Source organism: Hyaena hyaena, unplaced genomic scaffold (genome assembly GCF_003009895.1).
Source record: "Hyaena hyaena isolate Hyena2069 unplaced genomic scaffold, ASM300989v1 scaffold_1098, whole genome shotgun sequence".
NCBI classification, from domain to species: domain Eukaryota; kingdom Metazoa; phylum Chordata; class Mammalia; order Carnivora; family Hyaenidae; genus Hyaena; species Hyaena hyaena.
The window spans coordinates 315,750-336,906 of record NW_024081728.1 but is presented as its reverse complement, the minus strand read 5'-3'; positions in this window follow the sequence as shown (position 1 = coordinate 336,906).

The following is a 21,157-nucleotide window of genomic DNA, read 5'->3' as shown; positions in this document are numbered from 1 at the left end:
AATGAATGGTTACCTACCAGTGGAACTATTCCCACTTTCTGAAGATTAGTGTCCGTAATGACTTAGAGTCGGAACACAATGGTTTCATGTCCTGAACTTTCACGCTTCATATTTTCAGTTCTTTGATGTCAAATGTGAAATAGTAGCAATGTACGAAGACACTTTTGGGTGAAAAATGCCTTTGCTTCCAGGAAAGCTTGCTGTTTTTCCTTTTCATTCCTACTCGGGTGGGAGTAGATATTAGCCCTTCTTGTTCTGTAGCTATTATTCTCGGGGGGTGGGATTACAAATGGAAGCCAAGAGTATATTTTAGAAACTGAAGAGCATCAAGACATCCCAGCCTGAGTTGGCCATCAAGATTTACAATTACATTTCCATCACAAAGAGCCTGGCCCATCATATTTGGCCATGACTATTTATGTTTTGATTTCTATTTCTTTGGCGGGGCAACATCCCAATTAGACAGATGATCATTTCATTCTGATTTTGGAGCATATCCTTGCTGGCCTAGGTTACTCCAGGGCTCCCGGGGCTATTCCACTTCATGGAGAGCTATTCCTGCTCTCCATGAATTCTTAGCATATAAGAAAACTGCAGGTTAATAGACTCATGGTCATTTAACCTGGATTATGGCTGAATTACCTGGATGATAGGCCAGAATTTCCCCTGAAGTCTCCAGATTTCTATCCTTAAGCTCTTTTCACCTGCATCATGTCAATTGAGTGGAGGTGATAGGGGGTGGTGGATAGAAGGAAAAGGGCCTGGAATTTATTTTTCTCTCCTTATATCCAGTAGCTGAGTTATAATGTCTACTTTAGCCTCCTGAATGCAAGCAACATTCTGTAAAGTACCGCTCGAAAATTACAAGTAGAGAAGCATTGTTGCCGCAGATTTTTGCCTTGCATGGGAAAAGAACCATGTTCATTCAAAACTCCTGTCTTGCGAACACAATACGTAGCTCCCTTGTTCACAATTGTATATTATGTCGTGCGTGGGTCCACTGTACATCTTCAGTGAAGGAGATCTAAAAGGAGAAACCATTAGACTTGTACTCCTTGTAAGAAATGAGCCCCCACAGTCACAGGGCTTCCCTAGTTCTTCAAACCATTCCAAGAAGGAAAAAAAAAAATTAAAAGTGATTCCCTGGACAGATTTTCCTTTCTTCGGGGTAAGAGCTGCATTTCATTACTTTAAAAATGCTCGTTCATTTAAACAACACTACACGCTTCCTGGTCTGGATGTATAAAATTATTGGATGGCCACTGCTGGCCATTCATCTGAGACCCTGATGTGCCACAGTCGATTTTTGAGAACCGCTCTGCCACTTAATGTGACAAACACCCAGCCTTGCAGTTTAAGAGATCTTTGAGAAAGGCCATCCCCACATGAAATGAATTTAACAGCGGCAATTTGTCATTTTGCCCTTCCTTTGCTGGGGAAAAAAAATGCTGGTGATTTCTTTTGACTTAAACTGGGCATTCAAAAAGCTGTTTTTATTAATGAATCATATTAAGCCACTAGTGAAAGGCTCCCTGACTCTGTTTAAATAACAGGCTATGATTCCTCTCCCCTCAAGCTCCCCCCTCCCACCCCCATTTGGCTCCGCTGCTATTAATTGAGGAGTTTCTTTGTTTCTTTCCTAATGAAGCTAACAGAACACATCTGTCAGGTGCTCGTATTCTTTGCCTGTCTATAGTATGTAATAGACCAGCTGGAGGCTATAATGCTACACAATACCCCTGGCCGTTACAGCAACTATTTATTCCTGGGCTTTTCCTCCGAAAGGGATTTGAAAAAAAAAAAAAAAGTCTGAAATTTGGGCCTAATTGCTATTTACCCAGCGATAGACACCTGTTCTAGCTGAGACATTGGCTCATGAATCCTACACCTGAGACCTTAGGGAGAGGAGAGGGGAGATTTCAAGCAGCTGGCAGTCCATTTAGACATAGAGAGCTTTAACTTGCGGGGTTTGTGTGTTTATACGTATAGGCATATATTTTTAAATACTGTATGCTTAGTATGCACACCCATAACCAGAGGGTATATATTAAAAGCCATGTACTATTATTTCACGGTCAATTGCTTATCTGACGGCTGTATGCATACTGGCGAGCAGCTACAACTGTGACCGCTTTAAAAATAGTGCACTGGGGCTGAATTCAATACCAAGAGCCGGCACATGCCCTTCACAAAGTCCATTCCAGGCCTCCCAGTGGGGGAGATTTCTTAGGATGAGTCAGGAGACAAATGTTATCCAACATCACTTTTCTTGGAGAGATTCAACTTTGTTTTTGGCCACTCCCCTTGTCAAATAGCTCCCACCTCTTTCCTCACAGCCTACTGAACTTGCTTGCTCCTTCCTGTCTTGATCAGAGTGGCCCAATCTTCTGTGTTTGTTTACCTTTTGAACTCAATAACACTATCTTTCCTGCCTTGGTTTGCCTTCATAACGCCTCTTTCGCCCACGAGCATGAAGGAGAAAGAGTTCATGGTCACAGTGACAGCAATTGGGGAGAAACACAAAGAGCAAAAAGCAATTAATGGAGACTCAATGTCACTTAAGTTAGTATCCTGCCTAATGTTAAGCATGGTGGTTAGAAACTGACCTTTGTCTAAATGCGATTTGTTCACAAAAAGATCTGCCTTGCATCTGTAAGAGAACGGGGATTCCAGTAATAGCGTAGGTATATGTTCATGTTTGAGACACACACACATATATCTCCTGACATCACACACTCCAATCTCACTGCCCTCTTTTTGCTTGAGATACGTTTATGTGAAGAGAAGATTGGGGATACAAAGATTTAGCACAGGCTCGCTGGCCACAGAACAGAAATAAAACGTTATTGCCCTGCTATTTTATCTGGCCTCTCTAATCAGAGGATAGTCCTGCTCCAGAGGCTTGGGAAGGGGAAGGTGGGGTTAGGTAGGAGGAAGGGAAAAGGGGGAAGGTTGTTCTCCCCTCCCCCCCCCTTTTTCTAGTCTTTTGTGTCTTTTTCCCATTTGGTCTGACTTCTGAGCTTTCTGATGCATACTCCATTGGTATTGTTGGAATCACCTCCCATTTACGTACTGTTTTGAGAAATTTGGCCTAGCTGAGCTAATCAAATAATTGCTGCCAAATAACACCTAATTTGTTACCAAACTAGAAAATTATTTATTATTTCTCCGAAAGGATACGGGAGCTATATTAGATCCTGGTGTGAATTCGTGAGAATTCGTGAAGTGAAATTAAAAGGGTGTAAGGAGATTTAAATACAAAGCAGAAACACAAGTCATAAAGGAAACAAAAATCATCTGAGTGATATCACATGCCTACGCGTGCATATTCTCGGGCGCACGCACCCATGCTTGTTAAGAAATTCCCCGTGGTTTCATCTGCAGCCGGAGATGACTTAAGAGTCAGAGCCTTAGGAGGTGGCTGGCGACGACAGGAGAGATGGACAGTACTCACATACAAATGAGAGCTTTGCCTCGGGGCTCGCACAGTTGGATAGAGAGCTGATGGAGAGACAGAAATTCATTTCCCAGGAGAAGGAGAGAAGTGTGCGGGGAACTCAGGGTCACACCAGAACAGGTGATAATGAAATTAGAGTTAATGAAGGCTGGAAGAAACCAAGCCCAGATGGGTTGGAGAAACTGTTATCTGAGATGCACGCTGAAACCAGACCTGGGATCCCTATGCGGGAGAAATCAATTTTTGGAGGCGCACATTAGAAAAGTTTGGGGAAACAGGAGAATCATACCCTGTCTCAGAGGCAGGTCGTCTCTGCCCTTCCATGTGACAAGATTTTCAATGTGGATGATTCCAGGAGGCAGATTATGTGACCGAGGGCAAGATGGGTAATGCCTCTGCTCCTTAGTTTCCTTTCTGGTAAAATGGGGATAATAGTATCTACCTTCCTCTTCTTGGGAAGATTAACTGAGATAGTCTTTGAAGAAAATATGGGCACACATAGTTGGTGTCTAATATACGAAAACCCTTTTGTATTTCTTTATACGTGATTAGTTTATTCTTGTAAAATTTCTGGTAAAGGCAATGCCAGTTAGCCTATCTGTGTAGTTGTGCACTTTCTAAACACTAATTGTGAACATGCCACATCAGAAAAGATAAACTAACCCTAAATACTTCTTGCTGCTCTTAGTAGGTTTTTATATCTGTGGTGTATTATGAAAGATAAGGATTTTGTCAGAAGGAGCCAAGAAACTAAGTGATGCAGAGATAATATGCAGACCAGTTTATTTTTTTATTTTATTTTTAAAGTTTTTATTTATTTTTGAGAGAGTGAGCAGGGGACGGGCAGAGAGAGAGGGCGATACAGAATGTGAAGCAGGCTCCAGGCTCTGCGCTGTCAGCACAGAGCCCAACATGGGACTCAAACTCAGCAACCGAGATCATGACCCAAGCTAAAGTCAGATGCTCAGCTGACTGAGGCACCCAGGCGCCCCCACAGGCCGCTTGTTTAAATAAGGAGGGAATGCCATTGCAGGGATCACTGTGGGTTCTATAATAAAATGGATTTGGGGCTTGATAGGGGTAGACTGAGATGGATAGACAAGCTTTTCCTCCCAAAGCACACTGCTTATAACATCACTTGATTAATTGTAGCGTGAGGCCTTTTGGGAGTCAGTGGATGAACAAACTCTTCTTTCTCTGAGCCATGATTCATTCACCTTCGAGTTCCTTTTCCTGGACCTCCAAGAGCTGGCAAGAGTGTCCCATGTTGTAGGGTGCAGTACAGTATCTGTGGCTGTTCAAAATCTTCTGGATACTGTCTTACCCTCCACATTTTGCACACCACCTCCTGTCTTCCCAAGTACATACCTGACAGCCCAGCACTGTGTTACCTGGAAGTGAGGGTTCAGGCACATGACCCTGGCTTTGCCAGTCAGATGTGTCTACACAAGACGTCGATGCCCATGACCCAACCTGGGAGGCCAATGTCACGGTAGGCATGGTGGCAGGCATGTACTGGTTGTCGGCCCTGGGGGTTTCTAACACCCAGTTCTGAACATCATGTATCAAACGGCATTTAGAGGGTGTTTTGATAGCAAACTTGGTGTGGCTGCATGGCTCTCTGGTCTAAATGTCTGGCCCTTCTGAAGAGTCTGGGAGCTACTCAAAGCCTCTTAATAAAATGCTTTTTTTTTGTCCACTGGCCAGAGTGGATTCCATTGTTTGCTATTAAGACTCTTGACCACTGCATATGTGTGACACATTTTTCTTTAAAAACATTATTTAAAATGTTTATTTGTTTTTGAGAGAGAGAGAGGGAGAGAGAGAGAATCCGAAGCAAGCTCCAGGCTCTGAGCTATCAACACAAAGCCCAATGTTGGGCTTCAACTCATGAATGATAAGATCATGACGGAAGCTGAAGTTGGACACTTAACCAACTGAGCCACCCAGGCATCCCAATGTGTGACATATTTTTCTAATGCTATTAGGTGTAATGCAAAATTTTCAGTTTAGTAGTGTTGTGGATGCAGGAATTCCTTCCTGAGCGTCCATTTGCCCTTCTCTTGGTAATTATCCTGATATTTGGTGGGGGGAGGGGGGTGATGATGTTGTGATCTATGATTCTCTAGCGTAGGCATCTGGTTGGGGACATTAACTCTACTCTGACTCTGGGGACAGGTCATGTGGCTCAAGGTTATGCTAATTGATATAATTCTACTGTTGGCCATAGTTACCGAGCAGACATTTGGAGATATAGGAGGAAGTGTTCCAGATGTTTCTAGGAAAGACTTCCTCAGAGAATTTCCAGAAACAACTCTTTCTATTTCCATGCTTATCAAGGTAGATATAAGTCAAGGAGTTATTTGCTGCCTTAGTTCATCCACAAGAAGGGAGTTGGCTCCAGGATAAATATAATAGAATGGAAGACACAGCAGAGAGCCACGAAGAATCCATGTACTGGTGACATCAGTGGGCCACCAAATCTACCCAGTCTAATAGTCCAGCCAAGATATGGACTTTCTAGTTATGGGAAGCAGTTACTGTACAGTTGTTTACTACTTAGCATTGAGTTTTCTGTTACTTGCAATGGAACACACTCTAACTTACCAAATACTTTTTTAAATGTTGATTTATTTTTGAGAGAGTGAGAGAGACAGAGAGAGAGACACAGAGCATGAGCAGGGGAGAGGCAGAGAGAGAAGGAGACACAGAATCTGAAGCAGACTCCAGGCTCCAAGCTGTCAGCACAGAGCCTGACATGGGGCCTGAACCTATGAACCATGAGATTATGACCTGAGCTGAAGTCAAATACTTAACCAACGGAGCCACCAGGAACCCCACCAAATACTTTTGTTAAAAAAGGCAGCAAGATGCTACTTATTATATGACTCACCAATATTTTATAAACTATTAGGGAAAAAAATCTTCCAGTTAAACTGACACAATGCTTTTGTTACTTAGAATTTTTGTTTTGTACTCATTGCAACAGTTATCTACATATTTAGACTTTTGTGTTTGTCATTATTACTTTTGTGCATATATTCTTCAATAGGAAAGTATCAGTGAAACAAATTTGTCAAATATTCAAAACTTCTTCACATTCTCTATTTGTCTCTCCAGATCTGTTTGTCTGCCTCTCTCTGTCTGGCCCCGTGCCCTGTGGGGCTGACTCTATAGACTGGATCTCCTGGGCTTAGCATCAGCTGGATGCTGGTTTGAGACAATGAAGTCGCCATTGTGAAATGGGAGGGCCTGAGAAACGGAAGCGGGGCAGGCCTTCTAGCTGAGCCTCAGTGACTCCAGGAGTAGCTATTCCTTCTCGGGCTACAACTTCTCCAGTTCTTACCAAGTTCCTTTCAAGATTTCCTCCCCCTATTTCTTCAATTCGAGAGGTAGTAATGGCTTCTTGGTGGGACCACACTTTTGTAAGAAGTCCTTCCAGTGGCACCTGGCTGCCTCCATCAGTGGAGTATGCAACTCTTGATCTCGGGGTTGTGAGTTCGAGCCCCAAGCTGGGTGAAGAGATTACTTTAAAAAATGAAATCTTTATTTTTTAATTTTTAAAAGTTTATTCCTGGGGCGCCTGGGTGGCTTAGTCGGTTAAGCGTCCGACTTTCGCTTAGGTCAAGATCTCGCAGTTCGTGGGTTCGAGCCCCGCGTCGGGCTCTGTGCTGACTGCCAGCTCAGAGCCTGGAGCCTCTTTCGGTCTGTGACTCCCTCTCTCTCCGACCCTCCCCTCCTCACGCTGTCTCTCTCTCTCCTAGAAATAAACATAAAAAATTTTTAAAAAAAAAGTTTATTCCTTTATTTTGAGAGAGAAAAAGAGCATGAGCAGGGGAGGGGCAGAGAGGAAAGAGAAAGAATCCCAAGCAGGCTCCACACTGTCAGCTCAGGGCCCAACACTGGGCTCGAACTTGCGATCATGACCTGAGCGGGCTACTTCTTTTTTTTGTTGTTGTTGTTTTATTGGTTTATTTTTATTGATATCTGCTGATTTTTATTATTTCTTTTTTTTTCAAATAGTTTATTGTCAAATTAGTTTCCACATAACACCCACTGCTCATCCCCACAAGTGCCCTCCTCCATGCCCATCCCCCCCTCCCCCCCACATCCATCAGTCCTCAGTTTTTGTCAGCATTCAAGAGTCTCTCATGGTTTGCCTCTCTCCCTTTCCCCCACCATTTCCGCCCTTCTTCTCCCCCTTGTTCCTCCGTCAAGTTCCTCCTAATCCTCCTATACGTGCAAACATATGATATTTGTCCTTCTCTGCCTGACTTATTTCGCTCAGCATAACACCCTCAAGGTCCATCCATGTTGCTACACATGGCCAGATTTCATTGTTTCTCATTGCCATGTAGTATTCCATGGTATAGATAAACCACATCTTCTTGATCCATTCATCTGTTGATGGACACTTAGGCTCTTTCCATGTTTTAGCTATTGTGGAGAGTGCTGCTATGAACATTGGGGTACATGTGCTCCTATGCCTCAGCATTTCTGTATCCCTTGGGTAAATTCCTAGCAGTGCTATTGCTGGGTCATAAGGGAGTTCTATTGTTAGTTTCCTGAGGAACCTCCACACTGTTTTCCAGAGGGGCTGTACCAGTTTACATTCCCACCAACAGTGTAGGAGGGTGCCCGTTTCTCCACATCCTCGCCAGCATCTAGAGTTCTCTGATTTGCTCATTTTAGCCACTCTGACTGGCGTGAGGTGGTATCTCAGTGTGGTTTTGATTTGTATTTCCCTGATGAGGAGGGATGCTGAGCATCGTTTCATGTGTCTGTTGGCCATCTGGATGTCCTCTTTGGAGAAGTGTCTGTTCATGTCTTCTGCCCATTTCTTCACTGGGTTGTTTGTTTTTCGGGCGTGTAGTTTGGTGAGTTCCTTATAGATTCTGGATATTAACCCTTTATCTGATATGTCATTTGCAACTATCTTTTCCCATTCCGTTGGTTGCCTATTAATTTTCTGGGTTGTTTCCTTGGCTGTGCAGAAGCTTTTAATCTTGATGAGGTCCCAACAGTTTATTTTTGCTCTTGATTCCCTTGCTTTTGGGGATGTGTCAAGTAAGAAGTTGCTGCGGTGGAGGTCAAGGAGGTTGTTTCCTGCTTTCTCCTCTAGGGTGTTGATAGTTTCCTGTCTCACGTTCAGGTCCTTTATCCATTTTGAGTTGATTTTTGTGCATGGTGTGAGAAAATGATCTAGTTTCATTCTTCTGCATGTTGCTGTCCAGTTCTCCCAACACCATCTGTTAAAAAGGCTGTCTTTTTTCCATTGGATATTCTTTCCTGCTTTGTCAAAGATCAGTTGGCTGTATACTTTTGGGTCCACTTCTGAGTTCTCAATTCTGTTCCATTGGTCTATGTGTCTGTTTTTGTGCCAATACCATACTGTCTTGAGGATGACAGCTTTGTAGTAGAGGCTGAAGTCTGGGATGGTGATACCTCCCGTTTTGGTTTTATTTTTCAGTATTACTTTGGCTATTCGGGGTCTTTTGTGGTTCCATACAAATTTTTGGATAGTTTGTTCTAGTTTTGAGAAGTATGCTGGTGCAATTTTGATTGGAATTGCATTGAATGTGTAGAGTGCTTTAGGTAGTAATGACATCTTAACTATATTTATTCTTCCTATCCATGAGCATGGAATGTTTTTCCATTTCTTTGTGTCTTCTTCAATTTCCTTCATAAGTTTTCTATAGTTTTCATCATACAGATCTCTTGTATCCTTGGTTAGGTTTATTCCGAGGTATTTTATGGTTTTTTGTGCAATTGTGAATGGGATCAGTTTCTTGATTTCTCTTTCTGTTGCTTCATTATTGGTGTATAAAAATGCAACCGATTTCTGTACGTTGATTTTGTACCCTGCAACTTGGCTGAATTCTTGGATCAGTTCTAGTAGGCTTCTGGTGGAGTCTGTCGGGTTTTCTATGTAGAGTATCATGTCATCTGCGAAGAGTGAAAGTTTGACTTCCTCTTTGCCAATTCTGATGCCTTTGATTTCCTTTTGTTGTCTGATGGCTGATGCTAGGACTTCCAGCACTATGTTAAACAACAGTGGTGAGAGTGGACATCCCTGTCGTGTTCCTGATCTCAGGGGGAAAGCTCTCAGTTTTTCCCCGTTGAGGATGATGTTAGCTGAAGGCTTCTCATAGATGGCTTTGATGATGTTTAAGTAGGTTCCTTCTATCCCAACTTTCTCGAGAGTCTTTATTAAGAAGGGATGCTGTATTTTGTCAAATGCTTTTTCTGCATCTATTGACAGGATCATATGGTTTTTATCTTTTCTTTTATTGATATGATGGATCACATTGATTGATTTGCGAATGTTGAACCAGCCCTGTAACCCAGGAATGAATCCCACTTGATCTTGGTGGATGATTCTTTTGATATGCTGCTGGATTCGATTTGCAAGGATCTTGTTGAGAATTTTTGCATCCGTATTCATCAAGGATATTGGCCTATAGTTCTCTTTTTTTGCTGGATCTCTGTCTGGCTTGGGAATCAGAGTGATGCTGGCTTCATAAAATGAGTCCGGGAGTTTTCCTTCGACTTCTATTTTTTGGAATAGCTTGAGAAGAATTGGGATTAATTCTGTTTTAAATGTCTGGTAGAATTCCCCAGGGAAACCATCAGGTCCAGGGCTCTTATTTGTTGGGAGATTTTTGATCACTGATTCGATTTCTTCACTCGTTATGGGTCTGTTCAGGTTTTCTATTTCTTCCCGTGTGAATTTTGGTAGTGAGTGTGTGTTTAGGAATTTGTCCATTTCTTCTAAGTTGTCCAATTTGTTGGCATATAATTTTTCATAGTATTCCCTGATAATTGCTTGTATTTCTGAGGGGTTGGTTGTAATAAGTCCATTTTCATTCATAATTTTGTCTATTTGGGTGCTCTCTCTTTTCTTTTTGATAAGCCTGGCTAGAGGTTTGTCAATTTTGTTTACTTTTTCAAAAAACCAACTCTTGGTTTCATTGATCTGTTCAATTGTTTCTTTGGTCTCTATGTTGTTTATTTCTGCTCTAATTTTTACTATTTCTCTTCTTCTACTGGGTTTAGGGCGTTCTTGTTGCTCTGCCTCTAGCTCCTTTAGGTGAGCTGTTAGATTTTGGACTTGTGCTTTTTCTAATCTCTTGAAATAGGCCTGGAGAGCAATGTACTTTCCTCTTAGGACTGCCTTGGCCGCATCCCATAGATTTTGAATTGTTGTGTTTTCATTTTCATTTGTTTCCATATATTTTTTAATTTCCTCTCTAATTGCCTGATTGGCCCATTCATTCTTTAGAAGGGTGTTCTTTAACCTCCATGTTTTTGGAGGTTTTCCAGACTTCTTCCTGTAATTGATTTCAAGTTTCAAAGCATTATGATCTGACAGTGTGCATGGTATGATCTCTATTCTTTTATATTTATTGAGGGCTGCTTTATGTCCCAGTATGTGATCTATCCTGGAGAATATGCCATGTGCACTTGAGAAGAAATTAGATTCCCTGGCCTCAGGATGTAAAGTTCTAAATATATCCGTCAGATCCATCTGGTCCAATGTGTCTTTCAAGTCCATTATTTCTTTAGTGATTTTCTGTCTGGTTGACCTATCCATTGCTGTAAGCGGAGTATTAAAATCCCCTGTTATTAGCACATTCTTATCTATAAGCTTGTTTCTGTTTGTGATTAATTGTTTTAGATATTTAGGTGTTCCCATATTCGGTGCGTAGACATTTATGATTGTTAGTTCTTCCTGATGGATGGACCCTGTAATTATTATGTAGTGCCCTTCTTCATCTCTTGTGATTGTCTTTACTTTAAAGTCCAGTTTGTCTGATAGAAGTATAGCTACTCCTGCTTTCTTTTGATTTCTTGTAGCATGATAGATATTTCTCCATCCCCTTACTTTTAATCTGAAGGTATCTTCCCGTCTAAAATGAGTTTCTTGTAGACAGTATATAGCTGGATTTTGTTTTTTTATCCATTCTGTTACCCTATGTCTTTTGATTGGAGCATTCAGCCCATTTACATTCAGTGTTATTATTGAAATATGTGGGTTTAGAGTCTTGTATCTTTTGTAGGACTCATGTTTGTGGTAGTGTCTCTGGTATCTTTGTTCCTTGCAACCTTTCCTTCAGAGCGTCTCCCTCAGGATTTCTTGTAGGGCTGGCTTCGTGGTGACAAATTCTTTCAATTTCTGTTTATTTAGAAAGGTTTTTATCTCTCCTTCTATTTTTAATGACAGGCTTGCTGGATAGAGAATTCTTGGCTGCATATTTTTACTGTTCATCACATTGACGATCTCCTGCCATTCCTTTCTGGCCTGCCAAGTTTCAGTAGATAGGTCTGTCACCATTCTGATAGGTTTCCCTTTGTATGTTAGGGCTCTTTTCTCCCTAGCTGCTTTCAAAATTCTCTCTTTGTCCTTGTATTTTGCCATTTTTACTATGATATGTCATGCAGAAGATCGATTAAGTTACGTCTGAGGGGAGTCCTCTGAGCCTCTTGTATTTCCACATTTACTTCCTTCCCCAGGTCGGGGAAGTCTCTGCAAACTTTGTTCCAGGACTCCTTCAGGACCTTTCCCTCTCTCTTCCTCTTCTGGGATTCCTATGATACGGATATTGTTGCATTTGACCGTATCGCTGAGCTCTCGAATTCTTCTTTCCTGTTCTTGGATCAGTTTGTCTCTTTTTTTGTCAGCTTCCTGTTTTTCTATAATGGTGTCTTCTAAATCACTTATTCTCCTTTCTGCCTCTTCAATCCGTTCATTGGAGGCCTCTAATTTATTATGTATCTCATTTATCACATTTTTTAATTCTTCATGCCTATTTTTATTTTTCATTCTCTCTGTAGCCATAGTTTCTTTGATGTCCCCTATGTTTTTTTCAAGCCCAGCTATTAATTTTTCCATTATTATTCTAAAATCTTGTTCAGTGATGCTGCTGATATCTGTTTTGAGCAGTTCATTAGCTGTCATTTCTTCTTGGAGTTTCTTTGGAGGAGAGCTCTTTTGTTTCTTCATTTTAGTTAGCTTTCCGGCTCTTGTTGGTTTTAAGGACCTGTTATGCTCTCTGTATTTATGAGCGCTGCTATATCCAAGAGGACTCTTTGACTGCTCAGGGCCTATCCTTTCAGAGAGTGTTTTTTGAATGGTATCTCTTGGTCTCTCTTGTTGGGACCTTGGTTATTTTATTTTCCTATTCGTAGTGATATTTGGGACTCTCTACCTTGTGTACTCTGGCTTGTTTCTTGAGGTAGCCTTGGAATAGAAAACAGACAGACAAACACACAGGGCGCAGGAGCACACAAACGCACAGGCTAATTCCACTAACATGCAAAGCGAGTGGGAAAACGAAAAAGTAAAGAGAAAAGATGGAGGAGGGAGGGCGAATAATAGCGAGTATAAAGTACATAAAAGGGTCAAAAAGGAGAAAAGAAAAGGAAAAAAGAAGAAAACCGATGGATACAGAACAGTTTAAAGCATATACCTGGATTTCCCAGCTACAGTTAAATAGCCGTGTGTATGCAGTGCTGGTTGAAGAGCATAGAGAAAGAGAGAGAAGACATGGCAGGGATGAGGCAAAATTGGAAATAGAATGAACAGGCAGAAGGGATAAGAAGCTTTTTTCAAAGAGGTAAAGGGTAGAATATGGTTGGATAGGTGAGAGAAGGGTGCTGGAATTATCCAGAGAAACTATATAGTCTAATTACTCCTGAGAGAAAGAGCTGAAAATGTCGGTAGGTGTAGAATGTACATTTACAGAATGGACTCGTTGTGATTGTTTAAGCAAGCTGGCGACCAGAGTTAATCAGGTCAGTGTTCTGGGGAAAAAAGAGAGAAAAGAGAAAGAAGAAGAAAAAGAGAAAAAAGGAAGGGGGAGGCGGGCAGCTCTCAGGCAGGGATGGGCGCGGCGTGACCCACTGCCTCAGGCGGGAGCTCTGCCTTGGCGGGTGTGGGGAGGAGAGTGGCGGTGCTCCAGTCCCTTCTTGAACCAAGCGCTGCACCTCGCTCTTTTGGGCGTGTAGACTCCCCGTGCCGGGGGCGCAGCTGAAGCTGGTTGCACTGCTCAGCCCAGGCCAGGCCCAGTCTCCAAGTCCCAGTCCGCGCCCCGCTGAAAGTGCCGTAGACACAGCGTCCCAGGCAGCCCCCTCGGGTGATTCCAGGCCCCCTGCCGAGCTCTGGGGGCGGAGTCAGATCCGCTGCTTCCGTCTCTGGGTCGGGCTGGCGCGCATGCGCGGGGCTTGCCTGCCGGGTGCGCCGAGCCCACTGGAGTGAGGAAGACCAGGTCCCTCTATGGCTCGTCACCCGAAACACAACTCACAGGCAAATTTCCCAGTTTTTAGCTCTTTCCCTTCCCTCCAGAGCCCCAGGCAGCCAGGAGCGCAGACGCCTGTTGTCCGCGTGGCTCTTTCAGGGGCCCCAGCCGCCCGGGAGGACAATGGCGGCAGGCGCTCCGCTGCTCTGAGGTCCAGCCGCCAGGAGCAGCACAAAGCAGCGGTCTGTGTGCTCAGCGCCCCGGGACCAGCTGGCGCGAGGGGACCTGGCGTGCTGGTATTTGGCAAGTACGGTCTTTCTATGCCCCGAGCGGAGGTTCCCCCCCACCCCAGCGGTGGTTTTTCTGTTTCAGACTCTCTCCTTTTCCCCTCTCACTCCCCGTAGAGGGTAGAGGGGGATCGCCTCCCACCCTGGAGTCTCCGATCCCGGCCCGATTTTATCTTCCCCGGTTCGCACTCACGTTAGAAGTCTTTCTCAGTGGATTCTGCATCCTTTTTCTCCCAATCTCTCAGGTTTTGTAAGGTTTCCAATGGCTTCCGATCTTTTCCATGTGATGTATGGGCGCGAGTGCAAGTACGGAGCTCCTTACTTCTCCGCCATCTTGCCCTCTCCCCTCCCTGAGCGGGCTACTTCTTAAAGGAGCAGTCACTCTCTACTCCAGTGATACTTTCAAGAAGTAACTTTGAGAGGTAGCCACATTCCTCGTAGTTACCTGCTGTGGTTTGCTATGCAATAATAAGTCTCTTACACTCTGGCGCACACGTGTGCTTCCTGTTTTCTGCACCTCTTCTCTCTTCCAATCGGGCCTGGCAAATACTGTCTTCCAAATAGCTCTGCCCTAGCCTTTCCATTTTTCTGCTTTTCCATTTTACACGCCACCGTCACACTTGTGCCCCCAAACCACCAGTCCACTCCACTGTCTGCAAGATAAAACACACTTTTTTGCCTGATGTTGAAGACCTCGTATAATCTCACCTCCTCCAGATCTATGTATTTTTCCTTTGAGAAGCACACAGTTTTTTTCTTTTTTAATTGAGCTCCGGTCCCAGGCCTGTACCAGCTACTGTTCTAGGAACTGTGGATGCAGATATAAGACAGGTACCCTCCACGTTTAGAAGACAGACAGGTAAGCAAATAGTTATACCACAGTACTAATGCCACATATAAACAACATGTGTTTTGTTAGGGCACCCGGTTTTTAGGCAAAAATTCGGTCACATGAACAGTTACAAGCAACATTATTATCTTTTACAGTCTTTGAGAAGAGTGATATAGGCTCATGAGCTACCTTACCTGGCGTTAAGTCCCTGTTTCCTCACATGACTTTGGGCATGTGGTCTGAACTCTCTGTGCCTCAGTTTCTCCATTTATAAAATGGGGGTAAGAGTAACAGCCATCTCATGATGTTGTTGTGAGAATTAAATACATTTAAAAATAGTTGTAGAGTACTTAGAGCTGTGCCTGGAATGTAATAATTGCTCAGTTAAAGCTAGCTGTTATGGAGGGGGCAGTGTTTATTGATTCTTTCCCCAGCAAGACCTTAACTTCTCTTAAAAGCCCTTCCTGCCACCATCCTGCACACACCTACATCTTGTACTTTTGCTGTCCTGGGGCTCTGAGTTTCCTCAAGCCACCTGAGGAGAAGGGAGCTTATTATAAAAATGCATGGAGTCCAGTACTAGTCCTGGGAAGCCATCTGATGGCCTCAGGGAGGGCCTTTCCTTTTCACAATCTCGTGGGCCCCGGGAGCTCTATGTTGTGACATTTCTCCCTTTCTCTACATGCCTCTGTATTTCTTCTTATTCACTGGCTACTCTACCCTTTATCTTCTGGAATGAACGCAGCTGATTAGCCCACAGGTTGGCTTCCCCCAGTCAGACAGACTTTAGGTGTTATATAGATCTCGTTGTATAGATCAATAGCCAGCCCACGACTGGGCCCATCAGGGTGAAATGCTCAACCTGGTCCAATCAGGGGCTCCCCCTGTGCAAAAGCCACTCTGCTTTGTTGACTTGGGGAGCTTGGCTGGCTGGGGGGAACTGGGATGCTATATGGGATGCGGCAAGAGTCAGCACAGTCTTGCTAGCAAGGTGCAAGCTGTACCCCCAGGGGGCCAGTGTCTCACTCTGTGGAGCAGAGTCTGGACCTGGGTTCTCCTGCCCTTGTAAGATACCTGTGGAGGAAGGTCCTCTTCTACAACATGAGCCCCCAGCTGCCCCTCTGGAGACCCTCTGTCCAGCACCCACCCTCTACCCCCTTCCTGATGCTCCTGTTGAAACTCTTAAAGCCTGCCTGCCATTCTGCCCTCACCTGATCCATGCCAGACTCAAAACTTCTGGCAATCTCTCTCTTTAACCATCAGAGGCATCCCTCTGCTTCTTGTGGCCTGTGCTTTGGCAGGATTTTTTCACAGCAAAGCTGTGATGCTCTTAGTACCTGATTTTCCCTTGGCACTGCTATTTCTTCTACTTGAAAGATTATACAGATCATTTGGGTCATTTGTGAAAAATACAGACTCCTTCTCCCACCCATAATTTCCAAATGGAGCTCTCTTTGAAAGACACTTAGGGTCTGGGCTTCTAACACATGGCCCCCAAATCTTAATCCATAAGATAATGTATTTCACAGTTCTCTCTTTCCATAACTTGTAGGCATTTCGACTATGATGGAGGTGGGCGTGGGTAAGAAGGGCTGGGTTAGGGGACAGGTTTGGGGCCACCACTAGGCCACTGGCCACCCACAGTGTGGTCTGGGCACCAGTCCTGCTCTGCGAACCGTTAGTAGTGCGGGCAAGAGAAGTATGGTGCTGAAGTACGGGTTTGGAACCATAAAAAGGACGAAACGGTAAACATCGTCCCCACTTCCAGCAACCTTACAGTCAATAAGTGAATGTAAATTTCGATAGGGAACAAGAGAGTGTTCTGGAAGTGCGCATCAGTCAGAAGCTCTGGGAAGGCTTCCCCAGAAAGGCCACATCTGAGCCTGGGCCTGACCAATGAGCATGTTACCTGGTGGGGTGGGGAGGGCACCTGCTGGTGGAGATGTACCATGAGGTCCAGCCCACAGTGTGAGGCCGGCAGGTATAAGCTGTGTGGGAAGGCAAGGGAGTCCAGATGACACGCTGTCTGCCGGCCGTCTGTGAGCAGTCAGCAGTGGGAACATTCTGGAGGGATCTACAGGGGCAGCGGTTAGGGAAGACAGCTCTCTCCCAAGCCCTGCTGGTCAGAATGCAGTGAACAGACTTCTGGGGGGGGGGGGGGGCTGGGGACTCAGGATTTAGAGAAGCATAAGCAAACACACACACACACCAAACCACCCTCAAAACAAAGCAGGTAACTCTGACAAAATTGGGGGAATTTTGTACTTTGGAAACCAGTAGCAAAGAGATTTTCAACAACAGATTCTGCTCTATGGCTATCTATACATAATAGAAACTAGTGTATCATATTATAGCAAAATTTATAGAGCTACTTAAAAAGTAAAAAATTCAAGGCACATTTGCTGAGTTTGGTAGTGACTCCGTTAATTAGGTCGTCATCCGGCTGGTGAGCATAATGAAACAGATTTTGGTTTTCTTCTTTAAATGTGCAAACACAACAAAGCGGGATTTTTGGATTGTTTATTTGTTTATTTCTGATCAACTAGACTGTTTTTCAACTCAGTAAAAGTAGTTTCTTGGACCTAACTGTTTGTAAATTTTTAGATCAAACTTAATACAGCAAACTTAATTTAAAATTATCTCCAATTATGTGTTTCTCTTATTCTTATTTTTTTAAATTTATTTATTTTTGAGAGAGACAGCGTGAGTAGGGGAGGGACAGAGAGAGAGGGAGAGAGAGAATCCCAAGCAGTCTCTGCACCACCAGCATAGAGCTCAACATGGGGTTCGAACCCATGAAACCATGAGATAATGACCTGAGCTGAAACCAAAAGTTGGAGGCCCAACTGACTAAGCCACCTAGGTGCCCTTTTATTCTTATTTTAATCATCTTTACCATTTTAATGGTTAAATTCAATCAGTTGGATACCTTTAAAAAAATTTTTTTTAATGTTTTATTTATTTCAGAGAGTGAGAGAGAGAGACAGCGTGAGCAGGGGAGGGTCAGAGAGAGAGGGAGACACAGAATCTGAAACAGACTCCAGGCTCTGAGCTGTCAGCACAGAGCCCAATGCGGGGCTCAAATCCACGAACCGCGAGATCACGACCTGAGCCAAAGTCGGACGCTTAACCGACTGAGCCACCCAGGCACCCCCCCCCTTTTTTTTTGTAATGTTTATTTATTCTTGAGAGAGACAGAGCATGAGCTGAGCTGGGGAGAAGCAGAGAGAGAGGGAGAGACAGAATCCGAAGCAGGCCCAAGGCTCTGAGCTGTCAGCACAGAGCCCGATGCGGGGCTCAAACTCACCAGCTGTGAGATCATGACCTGAGCTGAAGTTGGACCCTTAACTGACTGAGCCGTCCAGGCGCCCCACTTGGATATTTTTTTTTTAACATAGATCTATGCTCTACGTATATGAGATCCTGGTTTTAACTTCTTCACAATTACTCTTGGACAGTGAATTTGTCTGGTAAAGTCTATCATCAAGTGGCTCAGGAGCAAAGTGTACTGGCTCGGCAGATATGCAGCACCCCTCCCAATTGAAGGAGTCCCCGAGGATCCTCACCTCTGATCTGCACACCCAAACGATGTGACGCTTCCAGGGAAACCTAATGTCGATTGAACTTTTCAGCCAAAATGTATCAGGTTCTTTGGGAGTCAGACACTATTAATTTTCTAGACATCACCATTTTTTCTGACCGATCTGTGGCGTTCGTGGAGATAGTGACGAATGGCTGCTACAGCATGCTAATAACATTTACATAATAATAACTTACCTAATGGAGCTTGACAGTCAGCCAGACTAAAAGGTGGGCAGGAAAGGGGAACCTAGCCAGCTGGGAGCTGTAGGAAGCTGGCAAATCTGGTTTGACGATGAGGGACCAAGGGACAGTGGCCTGGCTATCGATAAGCAGTGAGACCAGCTTGCAGGATCAGGGGTTCAGAATAGGCTTATAGCATGAACTGTTGGGGGTAGAAAAGGTTAAGCGTTCTTGGTTTAAAAATCAAGAGAAGAGATTACTACCAATGACTCTTCTTTTAAAAGGGATTGGAGATGAAATTTTAAGTTGTCATATAAATACATTTTCGAAAATGTGTGACTATGTTCTGTGTTCCTACAGTGTAAAGTATGGCATTTTAAAAATAATAGAAATAGGGGATGCCTGGGTGGCTCAGTCGGTTAAGCCTCCCACCTCGGCCCAGGTCATGATCTCACAGTTCGAGAGTTTGAGCCCCGCTCAAGCTGACAGCACAGAGCCTGCTTCAGATCTTGTGTCCCCCCACCCTGGTTCCTCCCCTGCTCAAATGCGCTCTCTCTTTCTCTCTCAAAAATAAATAAACATTAAAAAAATAATGGGAATCTGTAAGGAACTGTGGAAAGATATAAAAGGGTATTGTGTTAGAATTCTCTGGACAAACTTGCACCCCATCAGTGATTTGGACAAAATCAGCACATTCCTAAAGCAACAAAACATAGCAATACATTAATAAGGCAGGGGGGCTAGGCTGTTTTGTATTACCGCAGTCTGATACTACTTACCAGAGAACATTGTGGTAGAAAAACACACTGAGGCTCAGGAAACATTAGAAGGTTGTAAAGGTTGCATCTTCCATGTTTAATACATTCCTTTCTGTTTGATTTGGTAAGGAACCCCAAGACAGTGGTGTGATGCCTTGGTGACAAAGTGGGGTGGCTGATAGAAGAGATTAAAAAAATTGGTTGTAAGTAATCCTGGGTCATATCCCTTGTTTGTCAATTGGGACGTTGACTTTTTTCCCTGCCTCGATTCTCATTCAGTTTCTTCAGTTATTTCGAATGCACACTTTTGCATTCGATTGACATTGCAAGTGTTTTTTTCTCCTGCACTGCAATCCAATTTATATTTTCATTTTTCCCTAAAAGGAAAGTGTTTGTTTTTCTACGAGCACCTATATTCAATAAGGAACTGTATATCGCAGTGTACGGAAGACATGGCCATACTCCACGGGCAGGGGTATGGAGAGACAAACAAAGTGACTAAAGGAATATTAACATAGCTTGGGTAGGAAAAGCCCTTATTGCTTCCAGGTTACCCTAAAACAAGAGTCTAAGAAAGGGAATGTTAGTTCTGCAGGTGGGCAGTACACTCAAGGGCATTTTTTTTTTCCTGTCTGAGAAAGCAAAGTCCAGGAAAAACATTCAAGAGACTCCCTTGAGATGATGGTACAAGAAAATGATGTCTGAGAGCTGGGGAGAATTTAAAGCAGGCTGCTATGGGCACCTATAGATAGCATCAAACAGCTTCCATTTGGCTGCCTAGGTGGGAAATGACGACCCCTGGATGTGATCAAAGCCCTCCGTCCTGTGCCCCCTCCCCGTTCTCTGGGGTCCCCCGCAAGGGGATCTATCTTAGCTCATTTAGATGCCGCACAGTATTTGGCAGGGCGAAGGAGCCGCTTTCCTCCTGGTGCTTAACCTCCTTTCCCCTGGATACAAATGTCAATATTGGATTTAGTCTGGTTGAATGAATGTGTCAGAGGGGAGATTAGTGACTGGCAGCCACAAAAGGGTTTTTCAATTGGCAAAAGTAAATTTCTCACAAATGAATCAAAACAGTTTGAGGTGGAAAAGAAGCAAGGGGGAAAAGCCTTGCCAAGTTGAGTCATGATGCCTCATTTAATGGATCTAAAAACTTCAGGATGGGCAGTTTATCTGGAAGCTACTGAATTCAGCCAGCAGGAAGAGGAGGTGGGGGGTGGTGAGCGAAATGGAGCATAGGCCTTCATATCCTCAACGGAGCATTTTCTGTGCCAAGTCTCTGTATATCCTCTCTTTTTATAACATAAAAATCATCCATAGTCTAGCTTCGGATGATCAGAGTGCCTAGTTTATTATAACAATCCTTAGACCATTTAACGTGATAAGTTAAAATGATGGAAGTTTTTCTTTCTATGGATGGTCACATTCACGCCTTTAGAGATTGGTTATGCTGTTCGCTTTGGTGTTTATTTGTTTGCTTTGAATGCTTTTTTAACAGTCATGCATCTCTGCTTTGACTGGTTGAGAATAAATGTAGGTGATTCTCCCCACAGAATCTCCTCTCCTGTACAATTCACACTTGTGGCATAATTGCTAAGGCCATTGTGTCTGTGGTCAAGTTAGTGTTTCCAGTCATTTTCAATATTATGGGCACGTCTATTTCAAGGAAACTGCGTTCTGGAGTGGAAGGCAAAAGGAAAGACAACCTTTGGAGTGTAGTTATTGATTTATTAATGAAAAGCACTTCTGATTTATCCTTTTCAGGTTTAGCAAAACATGTTAACAGTTACAAACTTAAAAAAGTCTCAAGAAGGGAATTTGAA